The 23421-nt window shown below is 37.3% G+C and overlaps 1 long non-coding RNA gene across 3 annotated transcripts in view; it reads left to right on the top strand.

The window, feature by feature from the left end:
* Nucleotides 1–17720, top strand: part of LOC128590846 (uncharacterized) — a 38100-nt gene extending 20380 nt beyond the window's left edge. For 2 of the 3 annotated variants that reach the window (XR_008381348.1, XR_008381347.1), the window contains exons 5-6: nucleotides 607–679; nucleotides 15123–17720. This is a non-coding gene — a long non-coding RNA (uncharacterized LOC128590846). The remainder of the gene's footprint in view (nucleotides 1–606; nucleotides 680–15122) is intronic. The other variant, XR_008381349.1, reaches the window with a different exon arrangement.
* Nucleotides 17721–23421: the final 5701 nt, after the last annotated feature.

Genomic DNA, 23421 nt, shown 5'->3' with positions numbered 1-23421 from the left:
GACGTGCTAGCTCACATATAGTGTGCCTGGTTTCTTGTATAACCCCCAAAGGGAGGGTATGATGGAGCAGGGCAGAGCATTAGCAGTTACCGGTAGTCCAGAAGCTGTTTGTCAATCCTTTTCACACAGGCTGGCTGACCCCATGTTTCTCCCAGGACATCACAGATTTTGCAAGCAGCTGGCCCTAGCTCCATGAGAACTGAGGTTTGATAGGACAATCCTCTTTCTTTTCATGCCAATGAAGGCACTGCGCTAGTTTCTTATGATTGTGGGAAAAATAAACCACTACAATTTACTGACAGGGTGTAGTGGATGGAGTAGCCTTGTAAGTCAACCAATCACGCTGGGATGGGGGCACACAGGAAGAAAATCAAAGTGTGCTTTCCTCGCTAAACGTCTTGCTGTGGAGAAATCTGAACATGGGCAGAGAGAAAACAACAACAAAATAAATTGTTATAAAACTGTGAATAATACCATTAGAGCTCTCATTTCCCTTTCCCTTAATTCTCAACGCTCCCAAGTGAGGAGCTCAGGAATAAAATATGTGAAAGGAAGGATATGGTATGAATTAAAAAACTGTGTGTTTCTTTTCTTATCCCAATTCAGGAATACTCAAAAGGGAGACTATTTGACATCATAAAAGCCTTACTGCAAGAATACCTATGGCTGGCAAGTTCCCGTGAGTCTTTCTAAATAATCCACAAAACCAAGGACAAGGCCGTGAGATTACTGAGCACTAAGGGAGATGAACAGATAGAGAGTGAACAAGATCAAAGCTTGACTGTCACTTGCTCAAAGACCCTCACTTCCCCATCATTTTTAATTTCTTCAATATCCTTAAGGACATCTAATTTTAACAGTCCGGACTCTTAAGTAATGGAATCCTGGTTTCCTCTCGATTATTATCTTTACCTTTTCATACATAAAGCCGAAACCTGTAGCCTGCAATCTTCCCAAGTTATTCTGCTTGTGAGATGCTGCACTCAGCAACCTTATTCCCTGACCACCATCTCCTATCCTAAAAGCTGTCTCACTTCAATGCTCCAACAGTCCCTGTTACTGGAACTCATCAAGACCTCCAAACTCCAAGTCCTCCTTCACTGCTACTCCATCACCCCCTGCCTGTTTTTCCTTCCCTGTCCAACTCAGTTCGGGGTCCATCCCTTTAATCATTCTCTTGTCATTCATCCTGCCCTTTACTCTCTTACTGTGCCTGGCTCTAGCTTCCACACTTCTACTTATTTAATTCTCTAACCCGTGGACCCCACCCCAATGTCTAGGTCTTGTCCCATTCAAAATTATTCTCAGTAACCTCACTAAAAAACACTGTGTGGCTATATCCAGGGGACAGAATGTGATATTTTTCTTAATTAACTATTAACAGTTGGTGTTCCACAAGTCAATTTTAGTTCCATCCTGGTCTTACTCTCTTCAACATGACATAGCAATGTCATCTACCTCTTAGATTTAATTACCCTCCAGTGAAGATGTTCCTAAATTTCCATGTCCAGTTCAGGGCTCTATGCCTCATTTATTCATACCCACTTCCCAACTGCCCATTGGACAATTTCATGTGTCTTTCAGGCCCAGAAACACAGCTAGAATAGTAAACACAACCCACATAATGGAAAGGATTTTTGCATATTTTGAATTGGTCAAAAGCTTGATAACTAGAATCTGCAGAGAGCTCAAATTAATCAACATGAAAAAAGCCAACAATCCCTTACATCACTGGGCAAGAGAGATGAATAGAATCTTCTCTAAAGAAGACAGAAAATGGCTAACAAACATGAAAAAATTGTCATTGTCCCTAATTATTAGAGAAATGCAAATCAAAACCACCCTGAGATATCATCTAACCCTAGCGAGAATGGCCCACATCACAAAATCTCAAAACTGTACATTCTATCGTGGCTGTGGAGAGAAGGGAACACTTTTACACTGCTGGTGAGACTATGACCTAATACAACCTTTTTGGAACGAAGTATGGAGAACCCTCAAAGAACTCAAACTAGATCTTCCATTTGATCCCATAATCCCATTCCTGGGCATCTACCCAGAAGGAGAAAAATCCTTTTACCATAAGGACACTTGAACTAGGCAGTTTATCACAGCTCAATTTACAATTGCCGAAATGTGGTAACAGCCTAAATGCTTACCAACTCAGGAATAGATTAACAAGCTGTGGTATATATATATATATATATATATACCATGGAATACTATGCAACACTAAAAAAGATGGAGACTTTACATCTTTTGTATTAACCTGGATGGAAGTAGAACACATTAGTCTTAGTAAAGCATCATAAAAGAGAAGCAAGAATCCTATGTACTCAATTCTGATATGAAGACAGTTAATGCCCTAGTACATGATGAGGGGGGGTGAGGGAAGGGGAGAGGTGAGAGAGGGAAGGAGGGAAGGCAGTGAGGAGGTCAAAGTGTGTGACACACTTTTGGGGGGCAGGACACAATTATAAGAGGCAATCAAATGCAATCAATGTAACATGGTTCTTTGTACCCTCAATGAATTCCTAACCAAAAAAGAAAAAAAAAAGGAGAAGTCAACTCACAGTGAAACAGAGGGTTTAATATGTTAGGATTTGCCTACCTGCTTGCTTTTGGATGCTTGCTTTTTGTTGTTTTTCCCTTTTTCCATGAAGCTGAAGGCTGTGCCATTGTAAGGCTGCACTACTGAGTGCCAAGACTTGAGTGTGACTACCTACTTTGTAGATAACATTCGTACATCACCATGGTAATGGTCACTTCAGTTATTTTTCAGAAGCTTAGGCTAGCCCCGACCCTTCAACCAGGCCCTCACAAGTGATGGAGGGATGCGCTTTTTTATGTCTCAGGACCAAGACATCATGCTAATGCCATTTTTGTGGACATATGCCCTATGAAACTACATGAACCCCAACTATACTTACACAGAAAAAAAAACTGTTACTTTCTTTTTCCCCACTGCTGGTCAGTTACCTTTATCCACACGTTAGACCACCCCACTTCCCTAACGTACAAATACCCTAAGCCTTTTCTTCCAGAAGGAAGATTTAACCCATATCACAGTGATTGATTTACTATTCACAGGCAGAACAGACCCGGGCCTGGTCAATAACTTTAGCTTCTCCTCTTTGAGCATTATCCATTCCCCCTGGTCCCAAACTAATTAATGAGTGATGCCACCAACTTTCCAGTTGCTCAAGTGGGAAAACTGGGAATTATTTTTAATGTGGCCTTACCTGAGTAATCACCAAATGCAGTAGCCATTTCTTAAAGACCTGTCAAATCAGGTCACTTCTTTTCACCTTTTTATTAGTGTCATAGGGCTGCCCTGAAAATAACCACAACTGGGTGGCTGAAAATGAGAGAAACTGATTCTCTCATAGTTCTGGAGACCAGAAGTACAAAATCAAGGTGGCAGCAGGACAATGCTCCCTCCCAAATCTCTCCAGGGGACCCTTCCCTGCCTCTCTACTTTTCTGGTGACCCCAAGCATTCCTTGGTTTGTAGCAGCATAATTCCAATGTCTGCTCCTGTTGTCACTAGGCTTTCTTTCTGGGTCTCTTTGTGTGTTCACTGGCTTCTTGTACGGGCACCAGACACTGGTTCTAGGGCCTACTCCAATCCAGTGTGATCTCATTTTAATTTATCTACTCACCTTTGAAAGACTATATTTCGAGTAATGTCACATTCTGAGATTCTGGGTAGACATGAAGTTTAGGGGATGCTATTCAATTCAGTGCCGATAATAAATCCTAATTTATTCTACCATCATCTCTTGCCTATATTGTCTTAACACCCCTTTGCTGATCTTTCTATCTATGGTCTAGTCCTCACACTCTGATATGTATTTGTTTTTTCTACAGCAACCACAAAGATCTTTCTAAAATAAAAATCAGATCATGTTGCCCCTGCTTAAAACACATCAACAGTCTCCCTATAAGACTCTGAATAAAGTCCAAGCTCTTTAACAGAACCTAAAAGTACTTTAAAGTATGTGTTCTCAGATTTTTTTCTGACTGCCTTTGCTCTTTTCTCCTGTCCTCCTGGACTGTTGAGCAATTTCTTCAGTTGTTCCTACCTTTAACCTGTCCTACATGCCATGTCTTCAGTCAGTAATGCTACTCCACACCCCAGAGTTCCATTCCTGTGACTAACTCTCAGTGACTTTGAGACATCTCTTTTGCTGGGAAGCTGTTCCTAATCATCAGCCTCTGTTCCAGCTTGGTTCAGCCCTGGTTTTCAGCACTTCCTGAATTGCAGCACATTTTACCATAATATAACACAATTGCCTGTTTCTATATCCTGATTCCTCACTCCTCTGTAATGTCTGTGATGACAGGAACTGCTGTGGCTGTATTGGCATTACCAGCAACCATTGCAATGCTTGGTGCACAGAAGGCACTGAGCAGTATTTGCAGAATTAATGAGTTGAAAACATTAAATACTACTATGTTAAAGGAACATAATGTTTAATCTGGCTCACAGTGATAGTCTTAATAATTACTTCAAGTATTTCTTCTTCCTGAAAATAACTTGAAATAAAAAAATATGATAGTAATGTTCTTTTTAAAACAGAGAGTGAGTAGAGATTGAAGTTACATTTTTTAATTTTCATCATTGGTTCATAAATTCAAGGAGCTGTTATAGTCTTAAGTTTGAAAGGTTTGTGATAGTATTTCAGAACATGCAGAAGATAATCTTGATATTGCTCTTTCCTCCATGTCTAACAAGGATATAAAGAACGTTATAGGCTGAATTTGGTATTTCTGCCATTTGAAAGGATTACATTAGTCAGACAGATGTATACTGAGTAGATATTTGGGTGTAGACACATGATTAGGCAAAAAGAAGAATAAATGGGCAAAAGGGATGGGATTATCAGGGGACTTTGATTTTTCTTGAATATCTGAGTATTGACAGCTCCAACTTACTGAAAAAATTCAGATGCTTCTAATTTTACATATTCTTTTTCTTTTCTTTCTTTTCTTTCTTTATCTTGAAAAAATTCCCTCCCATAGTTAGCAGCTCCATTTGAGAGTCTTGCTACTTGAGTATTCAGTTACCAAAACCAAATCAAATTAGAAATGAAAAGCAACTCTGTGCACTAAATTGAACCACAGTTTCCTTTAAAAAAAAAAATTCAGGGATTTGAACAATAAATATGGAGTGCATAGAACTAGAAAATTTCAAGTTGGGGAAGGTCACTTGATACACTTTTCTCACGCAGTAACAGCTTCTATATCACCTGCAAACTTTACAAACCCACAAATGATTTACAACCATGTAAAATGTCAACTCTAAGAAATATAACAAATTCCAAAATTAGGTAAGTTTTATGGGCTATAATGTTTCAAAAATAGTTTCTTTATAAATTCTCCCCTCTACCTCTGCTATTTTTGTGATATAAAAGGAATGCTGTAGGTGACATCAATAAAAATAGTGGCATAAGGAACTCCAAAGCCTTAACTCTCCACTAAAACAGCAAATAAACTGGAAAAAGTCCTGTCAGAATCTACTTTATCAGAACTAGCTAAAGATTTATACCAACTAGAACAACATTTAATAAAGTAAAAAGTGGTTGAATCCCAGAAGGAGAGCTTTGTGGTATCTGAACATGCCCTGGCCTCATTTCTTCACCCTAGTTCAGGAAGCTTGAAAACAGCAGCCTGCATGACTTCTGGGGGATCCCGGTGCTGCCTGAGGCAGGGAAGATGTGTAACCAAAGAACTGTGGTTGTGGATTTCGATTTACTGGCTCCCTGAAGGATCGCCTCAAAAAGACTTATCTTATTTTACCTAACTTAGAACTCTCCTCAAATGGAAAAATAGGTACATGGGGGAAATGTGCCAGAAACATTTAAAGGCAACTGTGTCAGCCATTGCCACTTGGGTCAAGATAACAATTGAGGCACATAATAAATACACTGAAAAGTGTTGAGGGAAAAAGAAATAGGGATTGATATGCTTTGTAAACTTCCCATAGAGTTTGAAGGTGTGCTGTTCACACACGGGATATATGTTCAAACATTGTGAAATTGGGGGAGTGGTTCATAAGTGTGTAAGAAACTCTATGTCAAATCACTAGCCCATCACTGTCCTAAGACAGAGACACCAGTAACCGTTCATGACAAAAACATAAACGTTTCCAAAATTAGTTTAAAAAACAAACAATACAACAAACAGCAACAAAAAACCTTGAGGAGGGGAGAGAATATAATTTCAGGTGTTGCCACGTAATAATTCTCAAATTGTTCATTTTTTAACAAAAAGTTAGAAAGAAAGAAGAAAGTATGGTCCACATACCAGATAAATAGAAATTCCTAGAAACTGTCCCTGAGGAAGCCTAGACATTGTACAAAGATTTAAAAATCAAGTATTTCAAAAAGCTAAAGAAAACCAAGTACAAGAAATTGAAGGAAAGTATGAGAATGATATGCACTCAATTGATAACATCAATAAAGAGATAGAAACCACAAAAAAGACCCAAATGAAAATTCTGGTGTTGAAAAGCATAATAAAAAAAAATGAAAGTTCACTATAGAAGCTGGCAGCAGATTTGAGCAGGTAGAACAAAGAATAAGCAAACTTGAACATAGGTTAATGAAGACGCCCATCTGAGGAGAAGAATGAAAAACAAAATAAAGAAAAATGTTTTTTTTTTTTTTGGCCGGGGCTGTGTTTGAACCCACCACCTCCGGCATATGGGACTGGCGCCCTACTCCTTGAGCCACAGGCGCCACCCAAAATAAAGAAAAATGAACAGAATCTCAAACACCTGTAGGATTCTTTCAAGCATACTGATGTGGGCATTAAGGTAGTCCTATAATGATAAGAGAACAGAAAGAACTAGAAATAATATTTGAAGAAATAATGACTAAAGCCTTCCAAGATGTAATGAACAATTTGAATTTACGCATCTAAGACGCTCAATGAATCTCAAGTAGGATGAACTGAAAGAGATCCACACTGACACAAATAATCAAACTATCAATGCCATGGACAATGAGAGAATACTGAAAGATGCAGGAAAGAAGTGACTTCTTGTATACAGTTGATTTTTCATCAGAAAATAATGGAAGCCAGAGGCAGTGGAATAACATATTCAAAGTGATCAAAGAAAAAAAAACTGTAATGAAAAATTCCATAAGCAGAAAAACTAACAAAAATGAGGAGAAATTAATACTGTTTCTAATGAATAACAGGGGAAGTTTTCTGCTAGCTGTCCTGTTGTGCAAGAAATGCTAAAGGATGAAATAATAGGGCAATAGAAAGTGACTCAAATCTGAATGAGGAAATAGTAGACAACAGTAAAAGTATTACATAGGTAAATGCAAAATCCGTATTTGTGCATTACTTGTTAGTAACTTCTCTTTTGATTTGTATATGATTTAAAAAACAGCTGCATAAAACAATAAGTACAAATTTATGTGGATGAGAACATAGGTATAGAGATGTAATTTGTGATAATAACAGGAGACTTATTTTAATGCCATGAAACATAAATAGAACAAAAGTGAAAGGACAGAAACAGAAGTTCCATGTAAACAGAGAGCAGAAGTGACTAAGATAATATTAGAAAGAATTTGATTTTTAAAAATTGTTACAAGAGACAAAGAAGGATATTAGGTAAAGACAAAAGATGAGTCCATAAAGGAGATACAACAAAGTATATGAACCTAACAACAGAGTTCTCAAAATAAATGAAGTAAAAACAGGCAGGATTTGAGAGCGAAACAGACAGTTCAACAATAATTGGAGGCTTGAACGCTGCACTTCATGTTGTACCACAAGTGAGGTGATGGGTATGTTAATTAGTTTGATTTAAGCAGTCTACATTGTATATCAAATCATTACATTATACCCCATAAATAATATACAGTTATGATTTAATAAAAATTAAGTTAAAAAATAAAAATAAATAGGCTGCTGCCAAAAACAAATAAACAAAAAAACTCGACAACAGCAAAAGCACTGAACTTCAAAAATAGGTTGAATAACTATAAAAAGATAAGCAGGAAAATAGAAGACTTGAGCAATGTTATAAACCCACTGGCCCTAACAGACATATTTAGAACACTCTATACAACAACAGCAGAATTCACATTTTTCTCCAGTGCATGTGGAATATTTTCCAGGTTAACTGTATTTTAGGCCACAAAACAATTGTAAATAAATTTTAAACTTGAGAATTAAACAGCATACTCTTTTTTTTTTTTTTTTTTGTAGAGACTGAGTCTCACTTTATGGCCCTTGGTAGAGTGCCGTAGCCTCACACAGCTCACAGCAACCTCCAACTCCTGGGCTTAAGCGATTCTCCTGCCTCAGCCTCCCGAGTAGCTGGGACTACAGGCGCCCGCCACAACGCCCAGCTATTTTTTGGTTGCAGTTTGGCCGGGGCCGGGTTTGAACCTGCCACCCTCGGCATGACTGAGCCACAGGCGCCGCCCTTAATCAGCATACTCTTAAACAACAAATTGGTCAATAAAGAATCAGAAGAAAAAATAGAAAATACTTTATATTAAGACGAAGCCACAACAAAATTTATGTGATGCAAAAGCAGGGCATAGCAAGGAATTTGTAGTTGAAGTGTCTATGTTTGAACAAAAGGAAAAATCTCAAATTACTAAGATAAACTTTACCTTCAGAAACTAAGAAAAGCAAACTAAAGCTAAAGCAAGCAGAAGGAATCAAGTAATAAATAATGGAACAGAAATAAAAATAGTAAAGATATAAGCAACCAAATCAACAAAATCAAAAGTTTGTTCTTTGAAAGATCAACAAAATTGATAAGACTTTTAGTTTGTCTAAGAAGAAAAAGAGAAGATCAAATTACTAAAATAAAAACAGAAAGTAGAAATATTATTGAATTTATAGATATACAAAAATTATACAAATACTGTGAACGACAAATTAGATAATCTAGAGAAATAGGACAAATTCTCAGAAACAAGTAAACTACAAAACTGACTAACGAGGAAACAAAAAATCTCAACAGATCTGTAACAAGTAAAGAATGAATAATAATTTTAAAACTTCGAACAAAGAAAATCCTGATGGCTCCATTGGTGAATTCTATCAAATGTTTAAAGAAAAATAATATCAATCCTCAAATTATTTTTAAAAACGGAGACAGAATGGATATATCTTAACTGATTCTATGAAGCCAGTGTTATCCTGATGCCAAAGTCAAAGACATCACAAGAAAAGAATATTATAGATTAATATTTCTTATGAACATAGATGCAAAAAGCCCTTAACAAAAGACTAGAAAATTGAATTCCATGGCATATTAAAAAGTTTATACACTATGCCTATGGTTTCTTGTACCTTAGAAATGTAAGAGTTGTTTAATATAGAAAAAACAATCAATGATATAGAATGAAGGATCATATATTTTCTTATGTTTTATTGTTAAGATGGCAATATTACCCCCCAATTATCTAGACATACAATGCAATCTTTACCAATCCCTCCAATTGCACTTTGTACAGAAATGGAAAAGCTGACCCTAAAATGCATATGATATTGCAAGGGACCCTGAATAGCTAAAAACATTTGAAAAAGAAGAATTAAATTGGAAGACATATAATTCCTGCTTCAAAACTTACTACAAAGTTACAGTGTGGTACTGTTATATGGGGAGATATATGGATGAATAAAATAAAATTAACAGTCCAGAAATAAAGATATACATCTATAGTCAAATCATTTTTGACTAGGGCATTGGTAACATTTATTTGGCAAAGAAAGTCTTTTCAACTAATGGTACTGGGACAATTAGATAACCATATGAAAAAGAATGAAGTTAGACCATAATCTTACATCATATACAAAAAAAAAAAAAATCCTAGCATGGATCAAAAATCTGCATATAGGAACTAAGTCTATAAAACTCTTAGAAAAAATATAGTTTTTTAAAATCTATGACCTTTGGTTTGGCAATGGTTTCCTTCATGTGATACCCAAAGCATAAGCAACAAAATAAAAAATGGACAAATTATATCTAATCAAGATTAAAAAGTTCTATGAATCAAAATACATTATTGAAAAAGTTAAAAACAAGACTACATAATGGGGAGAAATATTTGCAAATCATAAATCTGATAAGGATCTGTTATCCAGAACACATAAAGAACTTAGACAACTGAACAACAGGAAAACCAAAAAAACTCAATGAAGAAGTAGCAAAAGACTTGACTGAATAGATATTTCTCCAAAGAAGATATACAAATGGCCAATAGTCATAGGGAATGATGATTTCTGTTATTAGTCATTAGGGAAATGCAAATCAAAAGCACAAAGAGGTACCTGATTTTATTCACTAGGAAGGCAATAACAGTAAGGCTATCATCATAATAATTTTTTAAAAATGAAAACAGAAAAATTTTCATGTGTAGATGTAGAGAAATTGAAACCTTCATACATGGTTAGTTGAAATGTAAAATGGGGAGAATTTTACATTACAGTCACTGTGGAAAATAGTTTGGTGGTTTCTCAAATGTTCAGCAGTAATTCTGCTCTTAGGTACATACCAAAAGGAATGGAAAACAGGTGTTCAAACAAAAGCTTGTACAGAATGTTCATATTCATAGCAACAGTATTCTAGTTCCTCTAGAGGAAATAACTGAAATGACTATTCGCTAAAGAACAGATAAACAATTGAGTTACATCTACACAATGGAATATTATTGTCGTAAAAATAATGAAGCTCTGATGCATGCTACACTATGGATCAATCTTGAAAACATTATTCAAATGAAAAAGTCAAGCACAGAAAGCCACATATTATGTGATTCTGTTTATGAACTATGATTACTTAATGAGTACAGAGATTCTTTTGGAGGTGATGGAAATATTCTGGAATTAGACAGTGGTGATGGTTGTACAACATTGTAAATATAAGCAAAGTCACTAAATTATATACTTTAAAATGGTTAAAATAGTGAATTTTATGTCACATAAATTTTACCTCAATTAATGAAACAATCAAGAAAACATTTAAAAAGGAATATTTCACAATAGCAGAAAAAAATAGTGGTTTCAAATGATCTAAAATCATCTAGACTTTTTCTTCTTGAGTTATAGTCTTCAACCAAGACTCATTAGGTTTCCTCAGCACTGCAGCCTTTGCAAGAGATGTATGTATCATGCTGCTATAATTAACACAACTTTCTTGTGGAATTAAATTTGCAAAATTATAGATATGTTTTCACTTGTCTTGTATTCTTTCCAGCTAGTACACCATCATCACGTATTATGCCAGGAACCGCAATAATTTAATCAATATTATAATTAAACCGTCCCCATTGTAAGTATATATTTATATACTATGCCGTTGACAACTGGCTTTAAAAGAGCCTAGAGTTTAATAGTTTTGCGCATCATTTACAGTTCCCCTGTACCACTGACATGATTGATCAGCACCACAATTAGAAATATGTCCTCTGCAGAATCCATCTTGTATTGGGAGAATGATTGTATTTCCCTGGGGAGGTCAGGTCGCATAATGCAAATGTTAATTAATTTTTTTGTATTAAAAGCTAAATACAAAGATTGAATTACTTTTATTAGGAACTTCTTGTAATGAATTCACTACCCTTTAAACTCAAACAGTTTATCTTTTGGCATATGAGTTCTATTAAAGAAGAAAAACAATGATTGTGAAATCAACTACGTGGAGTCTTCCCACTGCGTTATTATATACAGATACGTGCCGGTGGCCTCTCAATGGCTGTTAAATTTAATCTCAGGCTGTTAGCAGGTTTTCTTCTCTTCATTTTTCTCTTTCCATTTGAAAAATAATTTTACAAATAAGCCAGGAAGCTAAAACAAAGAGCATCATTTTATCTTTTAATGGGAGAATTTAGAGGGGAATGAAATTACATATACTGTTTTTTAAAAATACAGTAATACTAGAAAAGCATCATGTCAAACATCATTATGGTGTTGTACATGGTAGATCAATCTGTAAGTGAACTAGACAACTGGTTAGGGTTTATCTCACAGGCTTTTCTGGGTAATGAAAGTTCATGACTCTAATGGAAACCACCTCACATATATTTTTGTAGAACTTTTACCAGAAATTTAAATTAAAATGTAACTAATGGAGGTTTATGGCTGCTTATTCTTTGTAATGTCCAGGTCTATTTGCAAGGCTTACAAAGGTTTGAATTTCGATTATGATCAAGCATATCTATAGTAAATACTCTGTCTTTTTTTTTTGAGACAGAGTCTCACTATGTCACCCTGGGTAGAGTGCTGTGGTAGCACAGCTCACAGCAACCTCAAACTCTTTTGGGCTTAAGCGATTCTCTTGCCTCAGCCTCCCAAGTAGCTGGGACTATAGGTGCATGCCACAACACCGGCTATTTTTTGGTTGTAGTTGTTCGAACCTGCCACCCTTAGTGCATGTGGTCGGCGCCATAACCACTGTGCTACAGGCGCTGCCCTAAATACTCTTTCTTGATTAATTTGATGGAGCATATTTTGGTTACCATCTAATTTAAGATCAGATTCCTGGGACCAAAGCTATCTTATTCAATCCCCCCCAGGATGGGATTATTGTCATAGTTTGTTTTTGTAATGCTTTTCTTGTCTTCTTTTAAAAAGTTATAGTAAGACTGCAATTAGTTTGAAAATCTCCTTAGGTATCAAATGAGGAAATCATTAAATATGCTCCATTGCAGAAAGCACGACACACTTTGGAATCTGCCTTGTTTGGAGTATTTCACTTCAGAGTACAGGCTAACTGCGGTTTACAGCAGGCAGGACATTAGAGGAGGCCTCATCAGGGGGCCATCTCTCACTGCTGAAGATATGTGCTCTTTGGCTTATTTGTGTACATTGTTGGCAATAAATGTTTTGGACCCTCAATTTAAGATTGGTTGTCTCAAGTTAGCTGCTCTCTCAACCGCCATGCTAGGGCCATGCCAAAGTGAAATAGCTATTTGGACAGGTTGGTTTTGTTGATCTTCTGTCTACCATGATCCTCTATCTGCTCCGACTTCTTATCTTGGTGCCTGATACCTCCTGTTGTTCCTGACTCTTGGAGTTCTTCAATACGATGCTCTACTCAGATACATTTATTCAAATAGCACATGGTTAACAGGAACCAGGAAATCTGTGGCATTTGCCCCCAACCCAATATCACAATGACCAAAAGAAGGGAGGAAAAAATCATGCATTTCCAAAATGAGGTGGTTCATGAAATCACTTCATAATATATGAAATACAAATCAGACTTTTATTTGCTTTGCCAAAGTAAAAAACAAATGCATCTTTTCAACAAGTGTGGAAAATAATAGTAAATTTTAAAGACATATCATTAAACTACAAATATTTTCAGTGCTCTTCCTGCTCCCTTACTCCAGGGAAGTAAGATATCTACTTCGCTGGGGCCATTCCCGGTGTTGGGGGATCTGGGAATTGGGCAAACAACAGTCAGCGATCTCAGTTAATTTATCTACTTCATTAAAAAAACAAACAAACAAACAAAAAAACAAGCCATAGAGAAGAAGGGCAAGTGACAAAAAAGCCTCCAAGAGCAGGTTTTGCTAGAACATGGGGGAGCTTGGGGTTGTGGAGGTGGAGGAGATACCAGGGCAGCTTCGGCATGTAAATGAAACGGAGAGTTGGGGACATGGACAAAGATTTTTTAAGGAGTTTTGTTTTACATTATAAATGTATTTTTACTTCAATGGTTTAAAAAGAAATTGGAGTAGTTTAAATGTTTTTAAGTTATTTTAGTTGCTGAACTGCCATATCTTTAAATGGCACCCAAAGTAGCCGCGGGAGCACAGATGATTCAATTTTAAAACGACGGCTGTGACTATGAGCACCCTCTGGTAGGAAGATCAACTATTACCTTCCAGGGCATTCTGTGCCAGGTCCCTTGACCTTGCCCAAGTTTTCTCTCAAATATTGATGCTTCCAGTGACATTGGAACTCTCTCTCTCAATCACAATTACCTCTTTTTTGATGGGTTTTCTTGAGAATCTGAGTTCTGCAACCTACTTGTTGGGTGTATGTGGACTAATGGTCCTTTTCAAGGTGATACATTTTCTACCTGATTTGAGTTTCTAGAAAACTTTCTCTTCCCCCAAAAGAGTTTCAAATGTGGAAAATTCAGGCATCGTGATATGCCAATGACACTTTTTTCCCTCCTGACAATCAAAATACATAAAATAGAAAGCTATGTCCACTTTGTATGTTTGTTCCCTCCTGTTCTTTCTTTAAGGAAATTTGCTCCTTTCTGTATTCAGTAATTAGGTTGCTAAATTAAAGTCAGAGTAAGAATAAAACGTATGGCCTAAATTTTGGCTAAACATGGTATTTTTCTAACTACTAAGAGTACCACAGAATGCAAAAAAGACAAAGTTGTTGCCCTCAAGGCATTTGAACTCAAATGGGGAATGAATAGTGATAATCACATAACTACACATATAAATGCGTATTCACATTCTATGCTAGGCACCCTGGAGGAAAGAGCTAGGAAGCTGTGAGAACATATAACAGGGATCTTTCCTAGAATGGGGTCAAGGAAGACTTCCTTAAAGAAGTAACAATAAAAGCAAGATTTTATTTGTAGGAATTAACCAGGCAAAAGAGCTAGACAAAGAGTGGTTCTGTCAGCCACAGGGAACAGTGTGTGCAAAGATCCGAAGGCAGGTCAGAATATGAAACATTTATTTAAGAAGCAGAAGGAAGTCAATTGTGGCTGGAGGTAGAGACCATGAAGTTTGAGCTTAAACAGAAAGAGGGAGCAAAATCATTAGGTTTATGGCCTCTCTTAAGTTTTTTTTTTTTTTGGAAGAGTTACAGAAAACCATAGAGATATTTTAAGCAGGGAAGTAATATAAGTTTGCCTTAAGAACATCAGATGAAGAAGGGTGAATGCTGGAAGATGAGTTGGAGACTATTGCCACAGTCCAGGCTAGATGTGATGGAAATTTGGTCTAGTTTTGTAATGTGAGTGACAAAACTAAGGGGAAGACTTGACAGATGTATTGGAGATTAAGTTTTATAAGAATCAATAGTGATTGAACATGGGATAAAGAAGAAGCAGTCAAGGTGTTTTCTAATTTGTTTGGTTCCTTTAGTGTTTTTTTGCTTCAGCAGGTGAATACTGAATGACTATTGTCGAAGGTGGAAAACAATGGGGAAGACAAGCCTGGGAAGGAAATAGAGGTAAGGATGGGGCAGGATCATAATAAGCTGTTTGTTCATGTTAGAGTTTGAATTGTCTTTGCAATACCCAGGCCGAGATGATGTCATCCCTAAGTGCATCTAATGATACCTGTCTGACAGCCGTGGTTCTATGGATTACAGGAGATAGTGTCTATAAAGTTCAGTTCCTGTCACCTAAAAGGCTCTCAGTCAAGGTGAGAAGACTGCTTGTGTATGACAGTAAGTATATGTGTGCACATATAAACTTGCGTCCTTCTTTGTAAAGAATCAAAATAATCCTCTCCACTCATAGTTAAACTCAGCCAGTATCAAGTTAACTAGTTCTTGTGCTTGTTATTAACCTCAGAAGTCCTGAGTAATTAAACTCCAAATACAAGATAGACAAGATAATATATAGCCAACTTGTGTTATGCTATTTTATCTCTGCATTCGTTTGAACAAAGTTCACCGAGTCATTGTAAAATGGCATCCTGGTTCTAAATAATTACGGTATATTAACTTTAATTTAATTATGGTGCAATGAATAGTAGACCTTTTAAAACTATGTAGCGATTTGCCTCAGTGAGTTAGACTAATCAGCATACCTCATTACATTCAACACATAAAGGGATATATGTCTCCCACTTTATAACACGTTCTTTAAATGAGCTCCCACAGTGCTATCAAAACTGATGCTCAAGTGTTTGCAGAGCTGGGAGTTTTCCTTTTAAAATAAAAGTCCTCAAGTGTAAGGTTTTCAGGGAATAGCTGTAGAGAAAAAAAAAACGTTGAATTGAGAAACAAGCTCTGTCTTGGCAGCATTTAGAATCTGTGGGAGCCACAGAACACTGGTGCCTTGGTGGTTTTTTTTTCTGACAGGTAACATAAAGATGATGGATGGAGTCACCACTATCTCTATGTGGATGGAAAAAGAATATTGGGGAATTCTGAATGAAGATAACATTTCAGTGGATGTTCATTGATGTTCCTTTGCACTTCTACATAAAAGACTTTGACAAGAAGAGATATTATGTGTATCTTTTTTGAAAATAACATCACCAAAGTAGTATTATGGAATGATTGATAAAGTTATAATCAGCTAAATCAAGAGTTTTTAAAAATTGAATGAACAGCTTTATTCTCAAGGAAAACAATTGCCAACGAATAAGAAGAGTTTTTAAGATGTCCTCAAATTCTCCATCTGACTAATCATACCAACCACCTAATCAATGGTGGGAAGGGCAGAGGGCGGAGGGAGCTAAGATCTGAGTTCCTGAGTGAAATTGAAAGAAGATAAATTAGGTTGAGTAATTGGACAGTGAGAACTACTGGTTATATGATTTTCATCTTTGTTGACTTAACGGTAGGGACAGAAGATTTGGGACAGTGAAAATACAGGCTCTGCCTTGAAAGAAGGCCAAGGCTTGAGACCCAAATGGCTCCAGCCCACCCACAAGATGGTGCCAAATAAACTTGCAGAGTTTAAATGCATGACGTACCAGAGCAATTGGGTCACGAGTATCAAATAGCAGTTTTATAATCCCTGGAATATTAAACAGTGCTGTGGCTTTATTTATTTACCAATGAATTGCAGGAGCTGGTGAGGCATCTGTGGTTTGGATAAAAATACATCGTTGCCCTTTCTTATTCTATTATCCCACATCCTTTAGGCTTTGGTTGCTGGAGGCTTCCAAAGTCGCTGTAGTGGGAAAAAGCATTCTTCCCAGGGAGACACAGAAGTAGGGTAGGGGCAACACAGGCCCAGAATGCCCCGCCAAGGAGGCTCGCTGGCTTTCTGCTGCTGGATGTCTTCCATGGCCACCCCTAAAGGATCCCTGAAGGTTTTCCCCCAATCTCAGAAACATTTTTATTTTTCAGACTTAGAAGAACTTAAAATGGAAATTGATTTTGCCTCTCTACCATTATCTGGTCTTGTACGGCTTAGTGGATTTTACAAATAACAGACATAGTTAAGGAGAGCTTAGTGGGAAAAGCCATATTTTTCCAGGATTAGATAAAGTTAGGACTCATCTAAGTTGGTAAGTATATATTTAAATAGGAGAGGCATTCATTAATTCAGCCGGCCTTGATTTTCAGTGTTTCATTTTCTGGCTTCTTTCTTCCCAGCTCTGTGCCTAAGCCAGGTGGATAGAGGCCGTGTCTCTCTTCTCTCCCAGCTCTCTTGAGTGTCTTCATTTTTCCTGGTGAGAAACAAAACACATTCCTTTCATTCTCCCCCTGGATTCTCCAGGATTTTCTCTTGGTTCAGGCTGTGTTGTCCTTTAAGGAGTAGGCTGACTTTCCATGGGACCATGCTCCCCTCGTTGCCTCTGAATTTCTTACTTTCTTTGGATATTTTCTGTCAGCCTGGAACATTGTCCTGTCTTTAAGTCTTTTCTTGCTGATTCTTTCTGAGTCTATGTCCAGTTAATAGACTCCATATTGTTTTTGCACCTTTTCAAATTATATCAGATCTCATTTCTGTTTCAGCAGTTTTCTGTTAGCTTTTCAGTCTCCACCAACACCGCTTCTCTCCCCTTACACACACACACACACGGAGATAGAAATCAGCATTAGCAGGAACATGCCCTGCCTTCAACTGATATTTTTGCATTCCCATTTTAAGACTTTTAGCCCCTGGCTTCATGGCTGTTTCTTCTGCAATGACATTTCTAAAACTGTTTGGCATTTGATAATTTCTTACATGCACAATGGAACAGAAAGAATGTTGCATGAGGTGGAGGGGTCCCTCTGCCCCTAATATGATGTGATTTGCAGTCTGCCCTGGAAAGCATGGCCTGACAGTCACGAACGTGGGCTGTTTGCACCAGGTATAGCTAGAGGCATAGACAATACTTGTAAGAGCACTCATTCCAAGCAGCAGGGCACCTTTCAGGAATATAAATATTGCAACAATATACTTCCTTGATTTTTATGATTATTTTGAAGTTTTCGTGGCTGTCTCTATCAAGCAAGAGAAGCATTGACTTGTTAACTCTGTGAATATATGACTAGATAAGGAAGCCAAAATGAATTTGTCATCCTGCACAGATATAATGTCACTTTCATACCAAAGTGATGACTGTTTTTAAAAACACCCACATAAATATAGATAGAAGTCATTTTCTCTTTTATTTTTTCTACTCCTCACCTTAAAAATGTTCTGGTATATGTGGACAGAGAGAGAGATAGTTATTCCTTTTCCAAATTTAAAAATCGAGGCTAGAAGTGTAAGTTAATACAACTGAAAGGAGAATTCTTTCTAAACTTGTGCTAAAGAAATAATGATATATTTTTTCTACCTTCAAATAAAAATATTTGAACATTCTTTAGTTGTGTGCTCAGGTTCTTCCTCTGGTTTATTTTATTTCTTATTCTAAGTACAGTTTTTTTCCTTTAATGTCTTCACTGTTAATATAGAAACATTCAATTAAGAATAAAAAAAGGTGGCTCACGCCTGTAATCCTAGTACTCTTGGAGAGGCCAAGCCCGGTGGATTGCTTGAGTTCAGGAGTTCAAGACCAACCAGAGCAAGAGCAAGATCCCATGTTCACTAAAAATAGAAAAACTATCTGGGCATTGTGGTGGGTGCTGATAGTCCCAGGTACTTGGGTGGCTGAGGCAAGAGAATCAACTGAGCCCCAGAGTTTGAGGTTGTTGTGAACTATGACAGCACCATACTCTACCCAGGGTGACAGAGTGAGATTCTGTCTGTCAAAAAAAAAAAAAAAAAATTCTCTTCAAGGCTGTGGAAGAAATTTCTTTGGGTTCTGACCTGTAAGCCCAGAGAGCCATTCTCAGTTGAGCACAGCTTTCTGGGCCCCTGTGTCAGAAACACAATATGTCAGGAACCCTGAGCTTGGGTTGCAGACCTTGGGTGGGTGAGCCAGGAAATGGCAAATCAGCTCCTCCCATCCCCCAAATGGTACTTTCTTAAAGATACAGTGCACCTTAATAAATGTAGCCCACCCCCTCAATCACTGACCACCACATTGTGCCCCTTACAGAAAGAACACAACTCTACTGCCTAATTGTGAACACAAAGCACAGAGGAATATCCGAAACTGTCTCTCTGCCTTTCCAGTACAGTCTCCCTTTACCGCAGACAGTCAGCCTTCTGAGTCCCCTCTGCCTTGGTCTGGCTCCTACTTTCATTTTCTGTCTCCCAGCCAAACCTCCAAGAACCCTCCACCCAACCTTCCAGCGTCCTACATGGTGAGATCCAGAGAAAGCATTTTTCTGTCTATGCCTCAGTTTTAACTTGGGGTGACCAACATCAGTGGCTCCTGACACCCACGAGCCTGACACAGAATGCTTCACTGGCCTGTCTCTTCATGTGTGCCATTTATACGCTAAAAGGTGATGCGTTTAGCACCATCTTACTGCAGCTTCTGACCAGGTGTGGCATTAAGAAGCATCTGAGAGAGTAAAGATAAGAGAAACGGTACTTACTTTAGGCATGAACCATCAATCCAATAACAATGAATGTAGGCTATTACGTTTAAGATTTAAATGCTCAATTTAGCGGAACCTTCCTACCACCTTTTTTTAATTTTTTTGCAGTTTTTGGCCGGGGCTGGGTTTGAACCCACCACCTCCAGCATATGGGGCTGGCGCCCTACTCCTTTGAGCCACAGGCGCCATCCCACCTTCTTACGGTCTTTATTTCATGGAAAAAGCTTTTGTGTGAATCTGTTTTCTATGTACTTTTTGATGTCTGCTTTTCCACCAGAAAAATACATCTTATTCTTTTGCTTATGGAGAAGCAGTGGACAGAGTTAAAAAGAGACTGAAATCATTAGTTAAAATCCCTATCAGAAGTGATTTGCAGAATCGGGGTTAGAATTTAGAGTCCCTGGTGTGTGCAAGGCATTAGCCCAAGCAACCCTAATTTCAGACAGATACCTTCAAGTATGCTAATTCTCATGGCATCTATTTTGTGAACAGACCAAGAATATAAGGAAAAGTCCTTGACCCACTTAACAAGCCCAATTAACTGATGAAAATAGTGGCTGATGCCCTATAACCAACATGTGTAGAACCGAACATTTCTAAGGTGAGTAAACAAATTCAACTGAACTCTGAGTCTTAACTGCAGCTCAAAAAGGCAAGTTTGATTCAGAGGTGGAAATGTTGGTTTGAGGCAAGATGGATGCCTTTACTTTGCCTAAGGAGCAGTGTGGGAGCAGCAGCATGTATAGGGTGTCCCAAAAGTGTCCTCTAAAGTCACCAAACATACAGAAATGGGAAATTGTAGCTAAATATAGCTAAATATATCTTTATTTACAAAATTTTATAAAGAGGTGGCAATACATAGAGCCCATTTTTAAAATATTCTGTAAAATTTTATAATGAATATTTTGTAAATTATGGTACATTTAGCTATAGTTTTTCCTATGTATGGCAACTTTAAAGGTGACTTTTGCAATATCCTGTAGCATGTGGGCATCTCAGAGTGTGGTTTGTTGGTTTCCATGGGTCTAACAACCCTCCACATAGATCTGCATGCATTTTGATAACCTCAGAAGAAATATAAAGTATGATTTATTCACTGACGTTGCTGAATTTGAAAGATACCATTAATGATTGTATTCTGAAAGATTTTATTTATTCTACAGGGACTACTATGGATTTCCCTCCCTGCTTATTCATTCAATGAACAGGGTGTAGTTTATCATGACTAACTCATTCTTGCTTCATTTGCATATTTTGGTTTATATTTGTTAGATTTCCATGTTTCCTTGTTACCTTTCCAAGGTGTTATATTCTTGATTCACAGGAATAGACTGGTGGCTCAAAAGTTGTTAACTGAAGCATGAAAGTAGTGATGAAAATAGTAAAAAATAGCAAAGGCAAATACCACAACTTCAAATAACAGTGTTAATATGTATAAACAGTGAACAGGGCTTGGGTGCAAATATAGAATGTGATTCTGCATGTGCTGAGATAACAGAGTTTGTAAATGAGATAAGTTTGCACAAGTTGAAGATCCAAGGAAGAACAATGGATGTCTTAAAAAATCTGATTTTGTGGGACCAGGATTTTGTTTTTTCTTAAAATTTCAGTACTTCATTTGATACGACAGTCAAATAGTAGCATGGAGCCACCAGTTTTTAAATCATTTTGAAGTATAATCACCACACTGGAGATTTTATCAATTTTTTTAGGATAACAATAAAACCAGGCTTTCCAGTATTCGATGAATATATTTTGTTTCTGAAAGCTGAGAAAAGGCCATTCAGAGTTGTTTTCCTTGTTAGAATAAAAAGCAAAACAAAACCTTGTTCCAGTCACAATATGGTGACAAGCTTATAAAATTTAATGACAAATACTATGTTTGGAGAGGAAATAGTATGAGCTTCTAGACAAATCCTTTTATCAAAGGATACTGTTGGATGTCAATAGCATAGCAGCAGGTATTTTTGCTTTACAGTTACTTGAGAGCAATGGTGTGCAGGGTGCATGAATCAGCTCTTGCCTAACAGGCAAATGATACAAGGAAATAGAGCAAATATTTACTGAGAACATTCTCCATAGTCTGTGTTTCATCTTATTTAATCAGCCCCAAAATCTTATGAAGTACTCACAGTACTTTTCTCTACTTGACAACTAAGAAAATTATAGCATAGCAGAGAAGGTTAGAAGCTGAGTGAAAATGCTTGACCACTGGGGAACCAACCCCAGAGCCTATGCAACCATACTCCACTGCTTGTGAAGGAAAAAAGCTTGACTTTTTGTTTATCACCAAAAACTATGCTAGAGGGACAAAATTATTTAATCTGAATAACTTACAAAAGTTCATTGGGATTAGTACTAACTTTAACAATCTGTAGAAAAAACATCTTGGTTCTTAAGTGGTTTTTACAGCCTAGATTTCCCAGGAAGCAATCTCTCAGATAAAAAAAATCATCATTCAGGATATCTACTAGTGAGTGTTCTTGGGGTTTACTTCTCTCACATGGAAAGGACAGAGTCAGCACTGGGTAGAAGGAGAAATTGAGTGGTGCTGCTGAAGACCTCACCAACTTCTTAGAGAGCTCTGGAGCAGGGGTGGGCCTTCAGAAGTGTGCTAAGTTTGAGCAAAGCGGCTGGTCTTGACAGCCCTGTGAGATCATGCATTTGATGAGGGCAACCCTCTGAAGGAGGTGTTACCTGTAGCAAGACAGAGAGATGGCAGTTGGGGTTATCTTCCAACTGGGCTCTCAGCAGGTGGATGAAGAAGTTGTTGATTCCAAAGAGGCATTTCCTTAGACCTTGCACCACAGTGGGCAAAGCAGAAAACAATGGAGTCAGTCAGTCCTTTGCTTTTTTACTCTAGTGTATTTTGATTTGGGGGGAGAAGGTACATATACTTTTAAGAAAATTTATAATGAGCCACTTAAGATTTGAGTTATCTTTCTGTGAGTTATGTAAATTGTGTATCTCAGCCATGTTCAATACCTACAATAACCAGATCTTCAGAGCTATTCTATTATTCATTTTAGTTGTATTATGAATATCAGGATTTCTTAGAAGTTAGAGTTGTGGTGGAAAGGGCTTAATCACTAACAATTTGCCTCTTAGTTAATTTTTTTCCCTCAGTGGAAAAACATCCCATGAGATGTGGGAGGGGGAGGGGAGAGCACACAATCAATATACTATAACAGAACATGGAAAACACTCCCAAAGACAGGATTTGAAATCCATTTGTTCTTATTTCCCAAATTGCATTATATCACTTTTTCAGTTTTTGAGAGTAATGTGCTTTGGAGAAAAGTAGTCTATGGTAAAAATAACTCAGTAATTTCTGGATTCATGTTTTACCTTACTATATGGAACTATTTGACAGTTTAAACAGCTCATAACTGTGTGTAGATTGCCTAAGCTTAGTAAAAAGAGAGTGTAAAAAAAGGACTTTACTAAGAATGTAGTAGTGAGCCAATGGCTGAAGGTCTCCAACATTACATGAAATCTGCACTTACAGAATAAGAAACCCAAGAGTGCTGTTCACTCACTGCTGAGAGATGACGATCATTATCATTCTTAATTTCTAAATACTGTATTTTAGCCAAATTTCCAATTGTGACATTATAAATGGTACTTAAAATGAGAAGCCCACCTATGCATCAAACGTTAACTGAGGGATCTCCAGATAGGAAATCATTGAGAAGCATGATATAATATGAAAACTGGATGTTGGCTTCTAGTTCCATTTTTTTTTATACTATGGGGCTCTGTGACTAGGTATCATCCTTTGCCTTTCCAGGATTAG

This window comes from Nycticebus coucang, chromosome 7 (assembly GCF_027406575.1).
Source record: "Nycticebus coucang isolate mNycCou1 chromosome 7, mNycCou1.pri, whole genome shotgun sequence".
Classification (NCBI taxonomy): Eukaryota; Metazoa; Chordata; class Mammalia; order Primates; family Lorisidae; genus Nycticebus; species Nycticebus coucang.
This window is presented reverse-complemented; position numbering and strand designations above follow the sequence as displayed.